Source organism: Dendrobates tinctorius, unplaced genomic scaffold (assembly GCF_039654945.1).
Source record: "Dendrobates tinctorius isolate UK_male_01 unplaced genomic scaffold, ASM3965494v1 ptg000290l, whole genome shotgun sequence".
Classification (NCBI taxonomy): Eukaryota; Metazoa; Chordata; class Amphibia; order Anura; family Dendrobatidae; genus Dendrobates; species Dendrobates tinctorius.
Window position 1 is genome coordinate 2274213 of NW_027361957.1, and position 13619 is coordinate 2287831.

Sequence of the window (13619 nt, forward strand, 5' to 3'; positions counted from 1 at the left end):
AGTTTCATGTGGACATCCAGGACATCTGTTCTAATGGGTTATTGGGGTGCATGTAACTTTGGGCCAGGGCAGGCGTTGCTTTCAATGCATAGGCAAGCAGTATGGTAGTACGAAATTAATAATAAAGGGGAATTTGGTTTCATGTGGACATCCAGTACGTCTGTTCAAATGAGTTATTGGGGTGTGTATACCTGTGGGCCAGAGAGCCCTTGAGTTCAATGCATAGGCGAACAGCATGGTAGTACCAAATTAATAATAGCTTGGTTTTATGTGGCCATACAGGACGTCTGTTCAAAGAGTTATTGGGGTGCGTCCAAATTTGGAGCAGGCCTTGAATTCACTTCATGGGAAAACAGTATGGGAGAGCCAAATAAATAATAATGGGAACTTTGGTTTCATGTGGACATCCAGGACATGTTCAAAAGGTTATTGAGGTGCATGCAAATTTGGAGCAGGCCTTGCATTCACTTTATGGGCCAACAGTATGGGAGTAACAAATTAATAATAATGGGAACTTTAGTTTCATGTGGACATCCAGGACATCTGTTCTAATGGGTTATTGGGGTGCATGTAACTTTGGGCCAGGGCAGGCGTTGCTTTCAATGCATAGGCAAGCAGTATGGTAGTACGAAATTAATAATAAAGGGGAATTTGGTTTCATGTGGACATCCAGTACGTCTGTTCAAATGAGTTATTGGGGTGTGTATACCTGTGGGCCAGAGAGCCCTTGAGTTCAATGCATAGGCGAACAGCATGGTAGTACCAAATTAATAATAGCTTGGTTTTATGTGGCCATACAGGACGTCTGTTCAAAGAGTTATTGGGGTGCGTCCAAATTTGGAGCAGGCCTTGAATTCACTTCATGGGAAAACAGTATGGGAGAGCCAAATAAATAATAATGGGAACTTTGGTTTCATGTGGACATCCAGGTTGTCTATTCAAAGGGTTATTAGGGTGCATCCAAATTTGGAGCAGGCCTTGCATTCACTTCATGGGCAAACAGTATGGGAGTACCAAAGAAATAATAATGAGAACTTTGGTTTCATGTGGACATCCATGACATCTGTTTTAATGGGTTATAGGGGTGTGTGTAACTTTGAGCCAGGGCAGGCGTTGCATCAAAGCATAGGCAAACAGTATGGGAGTACCAAATAAATAATAATGGGAACTTTGGTTTGATGTGGACATCCAGGACGTTTGCTCAAATGGGTTATTTGGGTGTGTGTTACTTTGGGTCATGGCAGGCCTTGCATTCAAAGCAGAGGCAAACAGTATGATAGTACCAAATTCATAATAATAATGGGAAATTTGGTTTCATGTGGCAATCCAAGACGTCTGTTCAAAAGGGTTATTGGGGTGCATGCAACTTTGGGCCAGGGCAGGCCTTGCATTCAATGCATAGGCAATAACAGTATAGGAGACCCACTGTTTAATAATGGGAACAACATAGCATATCTGGCTGATGCCTCTCTAAGAATAGTGGGGACCGACTGCTGGACCTTTAAGAATAGTGAAGGCAACCTGATGGCCCTATAAAAATAGACTTTGTGACTTTCAGAGTCCCTCCTTCATAAATGAAACAGGATGTCTGATGATGTGTCACACATCACATGGCCAGATAAGGTTGTTAAATGTTAAAATGACATTTCCCAGTGAATGCATTTGTCTTGGTTGAAAGCAAAGCTAAAGTTGAAAAACGCATCAAAATCACTACGTGTAAACATAGCCCAAGTGGAGGAGGAGCATTTTTGTTTTGGGTTAATTATTTTGCCTTATATACAAATCATTATCCTGGAAAGGATGTTCCTTAACATATCTCCCAGGAAAATGCATTTTGGTTTTATTTTTGTATGCTTTATTGTGTGCCTGTAAAAGTGGTGTAAGAGTCTGACAACATTGTCCACAGCAGCGACCTGGCAGTCACAAATGCTTCCAGGGGTCTTCCCCATGATGTTCCCATGTCATTTGAGCACAGTTCCCATTGATTTCCGCTGTTTTATACCCTAAAAAGACCCCCTGGGAGGGCCGCTGCATAAAAGCCGGATTACTTACCGGTAATGCTCTTTTAATGAGTCCATGACAGCACCCACTGGAGGTATCGGATCCGCCCCTTTTGGAACAGGAAACCCTACAGAAAGATAAAAGGGGGCGGTCCGCCTTTCCTCCTCAGTTGTATTTCAGAGTACCAGGAGGACCGCCAAGGGTTAGGCAATGTTTTTGTACTTCTAAATCTTAATTATTCATCTTTAGCAGATACACTTTTACTATTGATATCTTAGTAGGGAGGGAAGTGAGCGGGTGCTGTCGTGGACTCATTAAAAGAGCATTACCGGTAAGTAATCCGGCTTTTTACTCTTCGCCACAGCAGCACTGGAGAGATTCCAGAGCCCATCACCTGGGTGGGATCACCGTGCCAAGGACAATCCTGCCAAAGCTTAGGTCAGAAGTAGATGAAAGGTCAAGTCTATAGTGATTATAGAAGGTAGAACGGGTTGACCAAATTGCCGCCTTACATATGGCCTTGATTGGAACGTCTCCCCTCTCGGCCCAGGAGGCTGCCACAGCTCTGGTGGAATGTGCTCTGATGTTCTCCGGAGGATCTTCATTTTTTGCGGAGTAGGCTAAGCGAATGGCATCCCTGATCCATGGGGATATGGTGCTCTTCGTTACTCCGCATCCCTTTTTACAGCCCTGAAAAGATATGAACAGAGCCCTTCACTGCCTCCAGCTCCTGGACCTCTCAATATATTTTAGGACAGTTCTCCTAACATCCAAGGTGTGGAATTTCTGCTCCTCCGGAGAGGAGGGATCTCCAAAGAAAAGTCGGGAGGAGTATTTCTTGAGATCTATGGAATTTTGTTGATACCTTAGGCAGGTATGAGGGGTCTGGTTTTAATATTAACCTATCCTGGTATATCTGAAAAAAGGGTGGGTCTATGGATAGAGCTTGGATATCACTCACTCTCCTAGCAGATGTTAGAGCTACCAAGAGGGCCGTCTTGAGTGACAAGCATTTCAGGGATATCGTGTTTATTGGTTCGAAGTGCTCTTCCATAAGGGTTTCTATGACCAGATTTAAGTCCCATGCAGGGATTGCAGGTATGTGAACCGGAGTCATTCATTCGCAAGCTGTAATAAATCGTGATATCCACTTATTTACCGCTATATTGTGGCCGTACAGTGCCCCTAATGCGGACACTTGGATTTTTAGCGTGTTTACCGCCAGGCCCAAGTCCTTCCCTTTCTGTAGAAATTCCAAGAAAGGAACTATTGGAATTTCTGTGGTATGAGTAGCTGTATGGAACTGCAGGAATTTTTACCATATTCTTGCATAAATCTGGGTAGTGGACTGCTTCCTGCTCTGTAGGAGTGTAGCAGTCAGTGTCTCAGAAAACCCTCTTGATCTTAGTAGCTGCCTTTCAAATTCCATGCCGTCAAGTGTAAATTGTCCACTTGGGGGTGGAAAAACGGGCCTTGGGAGAGTAGGTTGGGAATCGAAGGGAGAACCCAAGGATCTGACACCGACATGGTTCGTAGCCATGAGAACCACGGTCTCTTGGGCCAGAGTGGTGCTATCAAAATTCCTCTCGCCTTGTCCTCTCTGATCTTCCGAATGACCTGTGGCAGGAGGATTATTGGAGGGAAGGCATATGCCAGGTTGAATTTCCATGTGGCCTGAAGGTCATCCAGTATGTCTGGATGACCTGACTGGGACAGGGAGGCAAATGCTTTTATCTGTCTGTTCTCTTTCGTGGCAAAGAGGTCCACCTGAGGTTGCCCCCATAGAGCTACTATGTCCTTGAAGATTCGGCGATTGAGGCACCACTCCCCTTGCCAAAGTGTGTGTCGGCTTAAGAAGTCTGCCTCTTGGTTGTTCTCTCCTCTGATATGGAGGGCTGAGAGGGACAAAAAATAACTTTCGGCTAAGTTTAAGATTCTTCCCGCAGAAGACATCAGCGTCTCTGATCAAGTACCTCCCTGTCTGTTTATGTAGGCCACTGTGGTGGTGTTGTCCGACAGGATCCTGACATGCCTCTGTTGGAGCTGTGGAAGAAAATGGTGTAGAGCATAATATACCGCCGTCAGTTCTTTTAAATTAGACGAGTAGCCCAGTTCATCTCTATTCCACCTTCCTTGACAAAAGCTATTCCCCATATGGGCTCCCCAGCCGTGGGGGCTAGCGTCGGTGGTCAGGATACAAGATGGTACTATAACCCATGGGACTCCTGCGGACAGGTGGTTATCCTCTAGCCACCATTCTAGAGAAGCCAAGACATCCTGTGATAAGGTTATCTTGCTCTCGAGGTGACCATTATGTCACCTCTCCTCTTGGAGGATCAGATGCTATAAATCAGGATACAAATCCAGCTCACCAGACAAAGTATTCCAACATCGGAGCACGAGACCGCTGTGTCAAAGCGCACAATCCAAGGCAATGAGAAAAAACTTTGCCCAGCTCCACGATGTAGTGAAAAATATTCTTTATTCACTCAATAGAAATGAGGTTTAAAAGCCAGCATGAGTTACAAGGCATGCGATCGATCTACGCATTTCGAGTGGCTAAGCACTCTTAATCATGATACGCAGCTTTGTCCATGGGTAGATCTTATATACTCTATCTGGTCTACACACCGGTTAAATAATTAATTAAAACAAATATAAAACAAATAGAGAGAAAACTAACAATCACAATTAAATATAACAATTTGATTCATTAAGATACAATATTATCGCCTTCAGTAGTATTTTATTCTTTTTTTTTTTATTTCTTAATTTTTATTCATTATTCTCTTGTTATTATCCATGAAAAAATGAAGCAAACTTCTGAAATAGAAGAGAAACATAACAGATCTCAATGTTGCAACCATTCACAACAGTAAAATTCACATAGATACAATTTTTTCAAAATGCATGCGGTTTTCAATTACATGTCAAATTTTTATTTCTTTTTTGTGCAATGTTAATTTTAGCACAACAAACCATTTTTTTAGTATACACATGTATACAAAGAAAAAAAAAAAAGATCAAAAAAGATCAAGATTAGAAAGATTTTTTCAGGGACTATTTCAATTAGCGCACCAAATGTGCACACAGCCATAATATATTCATTTAAAGAGGAGATCGAAAACTCCAATTTGCACTGTTCTAAAGAATTTTTTTCAGTGTATATGATTTTTTTGTTTATATACACAGCCAAAAAAACATTTAATTCTTTTATTCCCCATCATACACCAATCATAAAAATCCATTCTGATACATTTGTTGAAAAGTCGTTATCATAAACTTTCTCAAGACAGAACGATGGAAAACTTCAATTTGCACTAAAGAAAAAAAAAAAAAAAAAAAAATTTCGTTATATTTAACCCCTTCACCCCCAAGGGTGGTTTGCACGTTCATGACCGGGCCAATTTTTACAATTCTGACCACTGTACCTTTATGAGGTCATAACTCTCGAACGCTTCCATGGATCCCGGTGATTCTGACATTGTTTTCTCGTGACATATTGTACTTCATGTTAGTGGTAAAATTTCATTCAAATAACTTGCGTTTATTTGTGAGAAAAACGGAAATTTGGCGAAAATTTTGAAAATTTCGCAATTTTCCAACTTTGAATTTTTATGCCCTTAAATCACAGAGATAAGGCACACAAAAAACTTGATAACTAACATTTCCCACATGTTTACTTTACATCAGCACAATTTTGGAACCAAAATTTTTTTTTGTTAGGAAGTTATAAGGGTTAAAAGTTGACCAGCGATTTCTCATTTTTACAACACCATTTTATTTTTAGGACCACATCACATTTGAAGCCACTTTGAGGGTTCTATATGATAGAAAATACACAAAAGTGACACCATTCTAAAAACTGCACCCCTTAAGGTGCTCAAAACCACATTCAAGAAGTTTATTAACCCTTTAGGTGCGTCACAGGAATTTTTTTGAATATTTAAAAAAAAATGAACATCTAACTTTTTTTCATAAAAAAAATACTTCAGGTTCAATTTTTTTTATTTTACCAAGGGTAACAGGAGAAATTGAACTGCAAAAGTTATTGTGCAATTTGTCCTGAGTACGCAGATACCTGATATGTGGGGGGGAACGACTGTTTCGGCGCATGGCAGAGCTCAGAATGGAAGGAGCGCCGTTTGACTTTTTCAATGCAAAATTGGCTGGAATTCAGATTGGACGCCATGTCACGTTTGGAGAGTCCCTGATGTACCTAAACAGTGGAAACCCCCTACAAGTGACCCCATTTTGGAAACTAGACCCCCCAAGGAACTTATCTAGATATGTGGTGAGAACTTTGAACCCACAAGGGCTTTACAGAAGTTTATAACGTACAGCGGTACAATTAAAAAATCATATTTTTTCCACAAAAATGATCTTTTCACCCCAATTTTTATTTTCCCAAGGGTAAGAGGACCCTAAAAGTTATTGTGCAATTTGTCCTGAGTACGCTGATACCCCACATGTGGGGGTAAACCACTATTTGGGCGCATGGCAGAGCTCGGAAGGGAAGCAGCGCCATTTGACGTTTTTGGCTGGAATTGAGATCGGACACCATGTCGCGTTTGGAAAACCCCTGATGTACCAAAACAGTGGAAACCCCCCACAAATGACACCATTTTGGAAACTAGACCCCCTAAGGAACTTATCTAGATGTGTGGTGAGAACTTTGAACCCCCATGGGCTTCACAGAAGTTTATAACATAAAGCCATACAATTAAAAAATCATATTTTTTAAACAAAAATGATCTTTTCACCCTCAATTCTTATTTTTCCAAGGGTAACAGGACCCTAAAAGTTATTGTGCAATTTGTCCTGAGTACGCTGATACCCCACATGTGGGGGTAAACCACTATTTGGGCGCATGGCAGAGCTCGGAAGGGAAGCAGCGCCATTTGACGTTTTTGGCTGGAATTGAGATCGGACACCATGTCGCGTTTGGAAAACCCCTGATGTACCAAAACAGTGGAAACCCCCCACAAATGACACCATTTTGGAAACTAGACACCCTAAGGAACTTATCTAGATGTGTGGTGAGAACTTTGAACCCCCATGGGCTTCACAGAAGTTTATAACATAAAGCCATACAATTAAAAAATCATATTTTTTCCACAAAAATGATCTTTTCACCCTCAATTCTTATTTTTCCAAGGGTAACAGGACCCTAAAAGTTATTGTGCAATTTGTCCTGAGTACGCTGATACCCCACATGTGGGGGTAAACCACTATTTGGGGGCATGGCAGAGCTCGGAAGGGAAGCAGCGCCATTTGACGTTTTTGGCTGGAATTGAGATCGGACACCATGTCGCGTTTGGAAAACTCCTGATGTACCAAAACAGTGGAACCCCCCACAAATGACACCATTTTGGAAACTAGACCCCCTAAGGAACTTATCTAGATGTGTGGTGAGCACTTTGACCCCCCCAGTGCTTCACAGAAGTTTACAACGCCCGGGCGTGAAAATAAAAAATTCGTATTTTTTCCACAAACATGATCTTTTAGTCACCATTTTTTTATTTTCCCAAGGGTACCAGGAGAAATTGGACCCCAAAAGTTGTTGTCCAATTTGTCCTGAGTATGCTGATACCCCATATGTGGGAGAAAACTACTGTATGGGCACACGTCGGGGCTCGGAAGGGAAGTAGTGACGTTTTGGAATGCAGACTTTGATGGAATGGTCTGCGGGTGTGATATTGCCTTTGGAGAGCCCCTAATGTACCTAAACAGTGGAAACCCCCCACAAATGACACCATTTTGTAAACTAGACCCCCCAAGGAACTTATCTAGATGTGTGGTGAGCACTTTGACCCCCCCAGTGCTTCACAGAAGTTTACAACGCCCGGGCGTGAAAATAAAAAATTCGTATTTTTTCCACAAACATGATCTTTTAGTCACCATTTTTTTATTTTCCCAAGGGTACCAGGAGAAATTGGACCCCAAAAGTTGTTTTCCAATTTGTCCTGAGTACGCTGCTACCCCATATGTGGGAGAAAACTACTGTATGGGCACACGTCAGGGCTCGGAAGGGAAGTAGTGACGTTTTGGAATGCAGACTTTGATGGAATGGTCTGCGGGTGTCATGTTGCCTTTGGAGAGCCCCTAATGTACCTAAACAGTGGAAACCCCCCACAAATGACACCATTTTGTAAACTAGACCCCCCAAGGAACTTATCTAGATGTGTGGTGAGCACTTTGACCCCCCCAGTGCTTCACAGAAGTTTACAACGCCCGGGCGTGAAAATAAAAAATTCGTATTTTTTCCACAAACATGATCTTTTAGTCACCATTTTTTTTATTTTCCCAAGGGTACCAGGAGAAATTGGACCCCAAAAGTTGTTTTCCAATTTGTCCTGAGTACGCTGCTACCCCATATGTGGGAGAAAACTACTGTATGGGCACACGTCAGGGCTCGGAAGGGAAGTAGTGACGTTTTGGAATGCAGACTTTGATGGAATGGTCTGCGGGTGTCATGTTGCCTTTGGAGAGCCCCTAATGTACCTAAACAGTGGAAACCCCCCACAAATGACACCATTTTGTAAACTAGACCCCCCAAGGAACTTATCTAGATGTGTGGTGAGCACTTTGACCCCCCCAGTGCTTCACAGAAGTTTACAACGCCCGGGCGTGAAAATAAAAAATTCGTATTTTTTCCACAAACATGATCTTTTAGTCACCATTTTTTTATTTTCCCAAGGGTACCAGGAGAAATTGGACCCCAAAAGTTGTTGTCCAATTTGTCCTGAGTACGCTGACACCCCATATGTGGGAGAAAACTACTGTATGGACACACGTCGGGGCTCGGAAGGGAAGCAGTGACGTTTTGGAACGCAGACTTTGATGGAATGGTCTGCGGTTGTCATGTGCGTTTGGAGAGCCCCTGATGTACCTAAACTATTGAAACTCCCCACAAGTGACCCCATTTTGGACACTAGACCCCCCACGGAACTTATCTAGATGTGTGGTGAGCACTTTGAACCCCCAAGTGCTTCACAGAAGTTTATAACACTCGGACGTGAAAATAAAAAAATCATTTTTTTTCCACAAAAATGATATTTTTGCCCCCAATTTTTTATTTTCCTAAGGGTAACAGGAGAAATTGGACCCCAAAAATTGTTTTGCAATTTGTCCTGAGTAGGCTGATACCCTACATGAGGGGGTAAAACACTGTTTGGGCGCATAGCAGAGCTTGGAAGGGAAGGAGCACCATTTGACTTTTTCAACTCAGAATTGGCTGGAATTGAGATCAGACGCCATGTTGCATTTGGAGAGCCCCTGATGTGCCCAAACAGTGGAAACCCCCAATTCTAACTCCAACCCGAACCCCAACACGCCCCTAACCCTAGCCCTAACCCTAGCCCTAACCCTAGCCCTAGCCCTAACCCTAACCCTAGCCCTAACCCTAACCCTAACCTAACCCCACCCCAACACACCCCTAGCCCTAACCCTAGCCCTAACCCTAATGGAAAAATGGAAATAAATACATTTTTTTTATTTTATTATTTTTCCCTAACTAAAGGGGTGATAACGGGGGGTTTGATTTACTATTTATGGCGGTTTTTATTTTTGGCGGCTGTCGCACGCTAAAAGACGCTTTTTATTGTAAAAATAGTTTTTGCATCACCACATATTGAGAGCTATAATTTTTCCGTATTTTGACCCACCGAGTCATGTGAGGTCTTATTTTTTGCGGGACGAGTTGACGTTTTTATTGGTACCATTTTCGGGCACGTGAAATTTTTTGATCGCTTTTTATTCTGATTTTTGGGACGCAGAATGAACAAAAACCAGCGTTTCATGAATTTCTTTTGGGGGGGGTGCGTTTACACCGTTCCGCGTACGGTAAAATTGATAAAGCGCTTTTATTCTTCGGGTCAGTACGGTTACAGCGATACCTCATTTAGGTCTTTTTTTATGTTTTTGTCGGTTTTATGCAATGAAAACTATTTTATATAAAAAATAATTATTTTTGCATCGCTTTATTCTGCGAGTTATAACTTTTTTATTTTTTTGCTGATGATGCTGTGTGGCGGCTTGTTTTTTGCGGGACAAGATGACGTTTTCAGCGGTACCATGGATATTTATATGCGTCTTTTTGATCTCGCGTTATTGCACTTTTTGTTTGGCGGTATGATAATAAATCATTATTTTTTACTTCGTTTTTTATTTTTATTTTTTAAGGGGTTCGCTAAAGGGGTTAACTAATGGGACAGTTTTATAGGGCAGGTCGTTACGGACGCGGCGATACCTAATATGTGTACATTTATTGTTTTTTTTTTTTATTATTTAAAAAAAATGAATTTATTGGGGAATATTTTTTTTTTTTTTTACTAATTTATTTGGCGATTTTTTTTAATTTATTTTTACACTTTTTTTTTAATTTTTTTTTACTTTATTACATAGTCCCAGGTGGGACATCACTGTCCTGTGACAGATCGCTGATCTGTCACATCACAGATCACTGTGACAGATCAGCAATCTGTCACAGGCAGTGCACAAGGCTTCCTCATGCCTGCGCTTTGCAGGCACTGAGGAAGCCAGCTTCCCCAGGCCCCCGAAGGCCCCCGTCGCCATCTTGGATTCGGGGGCCTGGAGGATAGGAGTCCCCCGCAGCAGCGCTGCACATTGCGCTGCCGTGGGGGGCTCAGGGAAGCACGGAGGGAGCCCCCTCCCTCCCGATGCTTCCCTTTAACTCCCGGTACACCGCGATCGCGTTTGATCGCGGTGTGCAAGGGGTTAATGTGTCGGGGGCGGTCCGTGACCGCCCCTGACACATTGTGCCGGGTGTCAGCTGTGATAATCAGCTGACACCCGGCCGCGATCAGCGGCGCTCACCACGTGGGCGCCGCTGATCGCGGTAGACGTACTATCCCGTCCCCGGTCATACGGGCCCGGGTACCGTGGACGGGATAGTACGTCTCATGTCAGGAAGGGGTTAATTTTTAGTTTATATCTGCAACCCAAAAAAGGGGGGAGCATTCGGTTATTATATTTCCCCTTCATGCACTGAAAAAAACCCTTCTAATGCATATATAGATAGATTATTATCATAGACTTTCCCAAATTAATGAAGTATTTCCTGAGTAACTGATCAACACAAAATTTATGTCGAATATTTTAGTTTTTATATTTTAAACATGCAGATTCAAAAAACGGCATCAAAATACAGTTCTATGCACAAATAATACCCTATGAAAAACCTTGCATAAAACTAACATATTCCCACATATTTTAATATATATTTAATCAGAACATGAAGATTCATTATAAATGTAATAAAATAGATATTTCAAAGAGGAAAGGGTTGATAAGTGCTAGTCTAATAAAAGAGCATGGTGTCTTTTCTTTTATTCAAGCTTCGTGGCATACTGGTGTTTAATTTGAACATCCACCACGCCTCCCTAATCCTAAGCACAGGTTCTAAGTCCCCACCTCTAATCCGATTGTGGACTTTCTCAATCCCATATACTTTTAATGAGTCCAGTTTTTTACTATGAGGCCGGAGTCACACTGGCGAGGAATACGGCCGAGTGAGAGGCGCTAAAAGCACGCATTAGACACAGACCAATGATTCTCTATGGGGTCCCTCGCACCAGCCGTATATTTCTCATCCGTAGCCTACGGTCCGTGCCAATCGCAGCATGCTGCAATTGTCAGCGTACTACGGCCGTAGTACGCCAATGCAAGTCTATGGGTGCGCAAAAAATACGGATTACACACGGACCACACATGTGACTTGCGAGAAATACGCACCCGGTGTCTTTTAGAAACCCTGCCATAGGGCTCCTTTATATGTCCATTTTGCAAGCCTGCGAGAAAATCTCACCATACGGATGCCATACGGATTGCATACGGATGCTGACATGCGCAAAATACGCGACCACACCTTGATTACGGATGACATACGGAGCACTGTTTAGGGGTCTGTCATCCGTATTACGCATGTAAAATACTGACCGTATTTTGTGCTGGTTAGTGTGACTCCAGCCTGAGTCTCAATAAAATGTCGGGAGAGCTGCGATATGTTTCTATTCATATTAGCATTCTCTATATCGAGAATGTGCTCTCTAATCCTAGTTTTTAACGTGCGTTTTGTGCTACCCACATATTTTAGTCTCCAAATTTATCACACCTTTTGGTATAGGTACACATCTTGCACTGACTGGCAGCATATTTAAAAAAACCTCTCGTTTTCAACCAATTGCCCGTATGTTCTTGCCGAGTACAAAGAAAACTTGGTGATAAACTATTTTTTAAGGATGGTGCTTTTCTGGAAACTATCCTTAGTCCTTTTTTTTATTATTTTTTCAATATCTGGATCTTCTTTTAAAATTGCCAGGTTATCCTCAACTATTTTTTTAATATTGGAAAACTGATTACTAAATTGTAACACCATTGTTATAGGATTAGCAGAATTTTTGGACAGTTTATGCAAGTCTTTAAAACGAGATTTTTTTGAAACAATCTTTTCAGCCCTGTCTAGACTCCATCGATCATAACCTCTCCTACCCAAACGTTGTCTAATGTCAGAAACTTCTTTTTTATAATCAGAGGGACAACTACAATTTCTCTTAGCACGCGTCATTTCACCCACAGGAAAACCCTTGATTGTGTGCCTGGGGTGATGACTTTTTGCATGGAGAATTGTGTTCCCAGCTGTCTCCTTGCGATATGTACGAGTAATAACGGATTTGTTAGGTATGCCAGTCAGATTTAAATCCAAAAAATCAATAGTGGTCTTTTCATGTCGTGTTAGAAATCTTAGATTCAGAGAGTTGCAATTGATATACGCATCAAACTTCTGTACTGTTATTATATCTGATTTCCAAATAATGACAATATCATCAACGTATCTACCGTAAAACTGTATACAATCAGTGTAAGGATTATCAAGATTGTAGATATACATTTCTTCCCACCAACTCATAGCGAGATTTGCTAGGGAAGGGGAATATTTAGCTCCCATGGACACGCCATTCACTTGTATATAGTAATTCTCATTGAATATAAAATAATTGTTGGAAATCAACAAAAAAGTGACATCCAAGATAAAATCTTGGAAGTCACACGCGAAATTACTATATTTTTGTATATTAAATATTAAAGCGTTAATTGCTACTGTGTGTGGAATCGATGTGTAGAGAGAAACAACATCAGTAGTTATCCATTAGAATTTGGAATCCCAGATTAAACCATCCATTGAGTTTAATACTTCTGTACTGTCTCTAATAAGACCAGGGACCCTCTGAACCAAGTGTTGTAGAAGCAGATCTAACCATTCCCCTACTTTCTCACTCACAGATCCTATCCCTGATAAAATCGGTCTCATGGGTGGAGGAAAGCTTTTTTTATGGGTTTTTGGTAACGCATAAAGCGTTTTATGCTGGATTTAACACCTTTAGATAATCCCTCTCTTTATGCAAGGTTTTTCATAGGGTATTTTTTGTGCATAGAACTGTATTTTCATGCCTTTTTTGAATCTGCATGTTTAAAAAATAAAAACTAAAATATTTGACATAAATTTTGTGTTGATCAGTTGCTCAATCAGTATCTACTGTTGTGAATGGTTGCAACATTGAGATCTGTTATGTTTCTCTTCTATTTCAGAAGTTTGC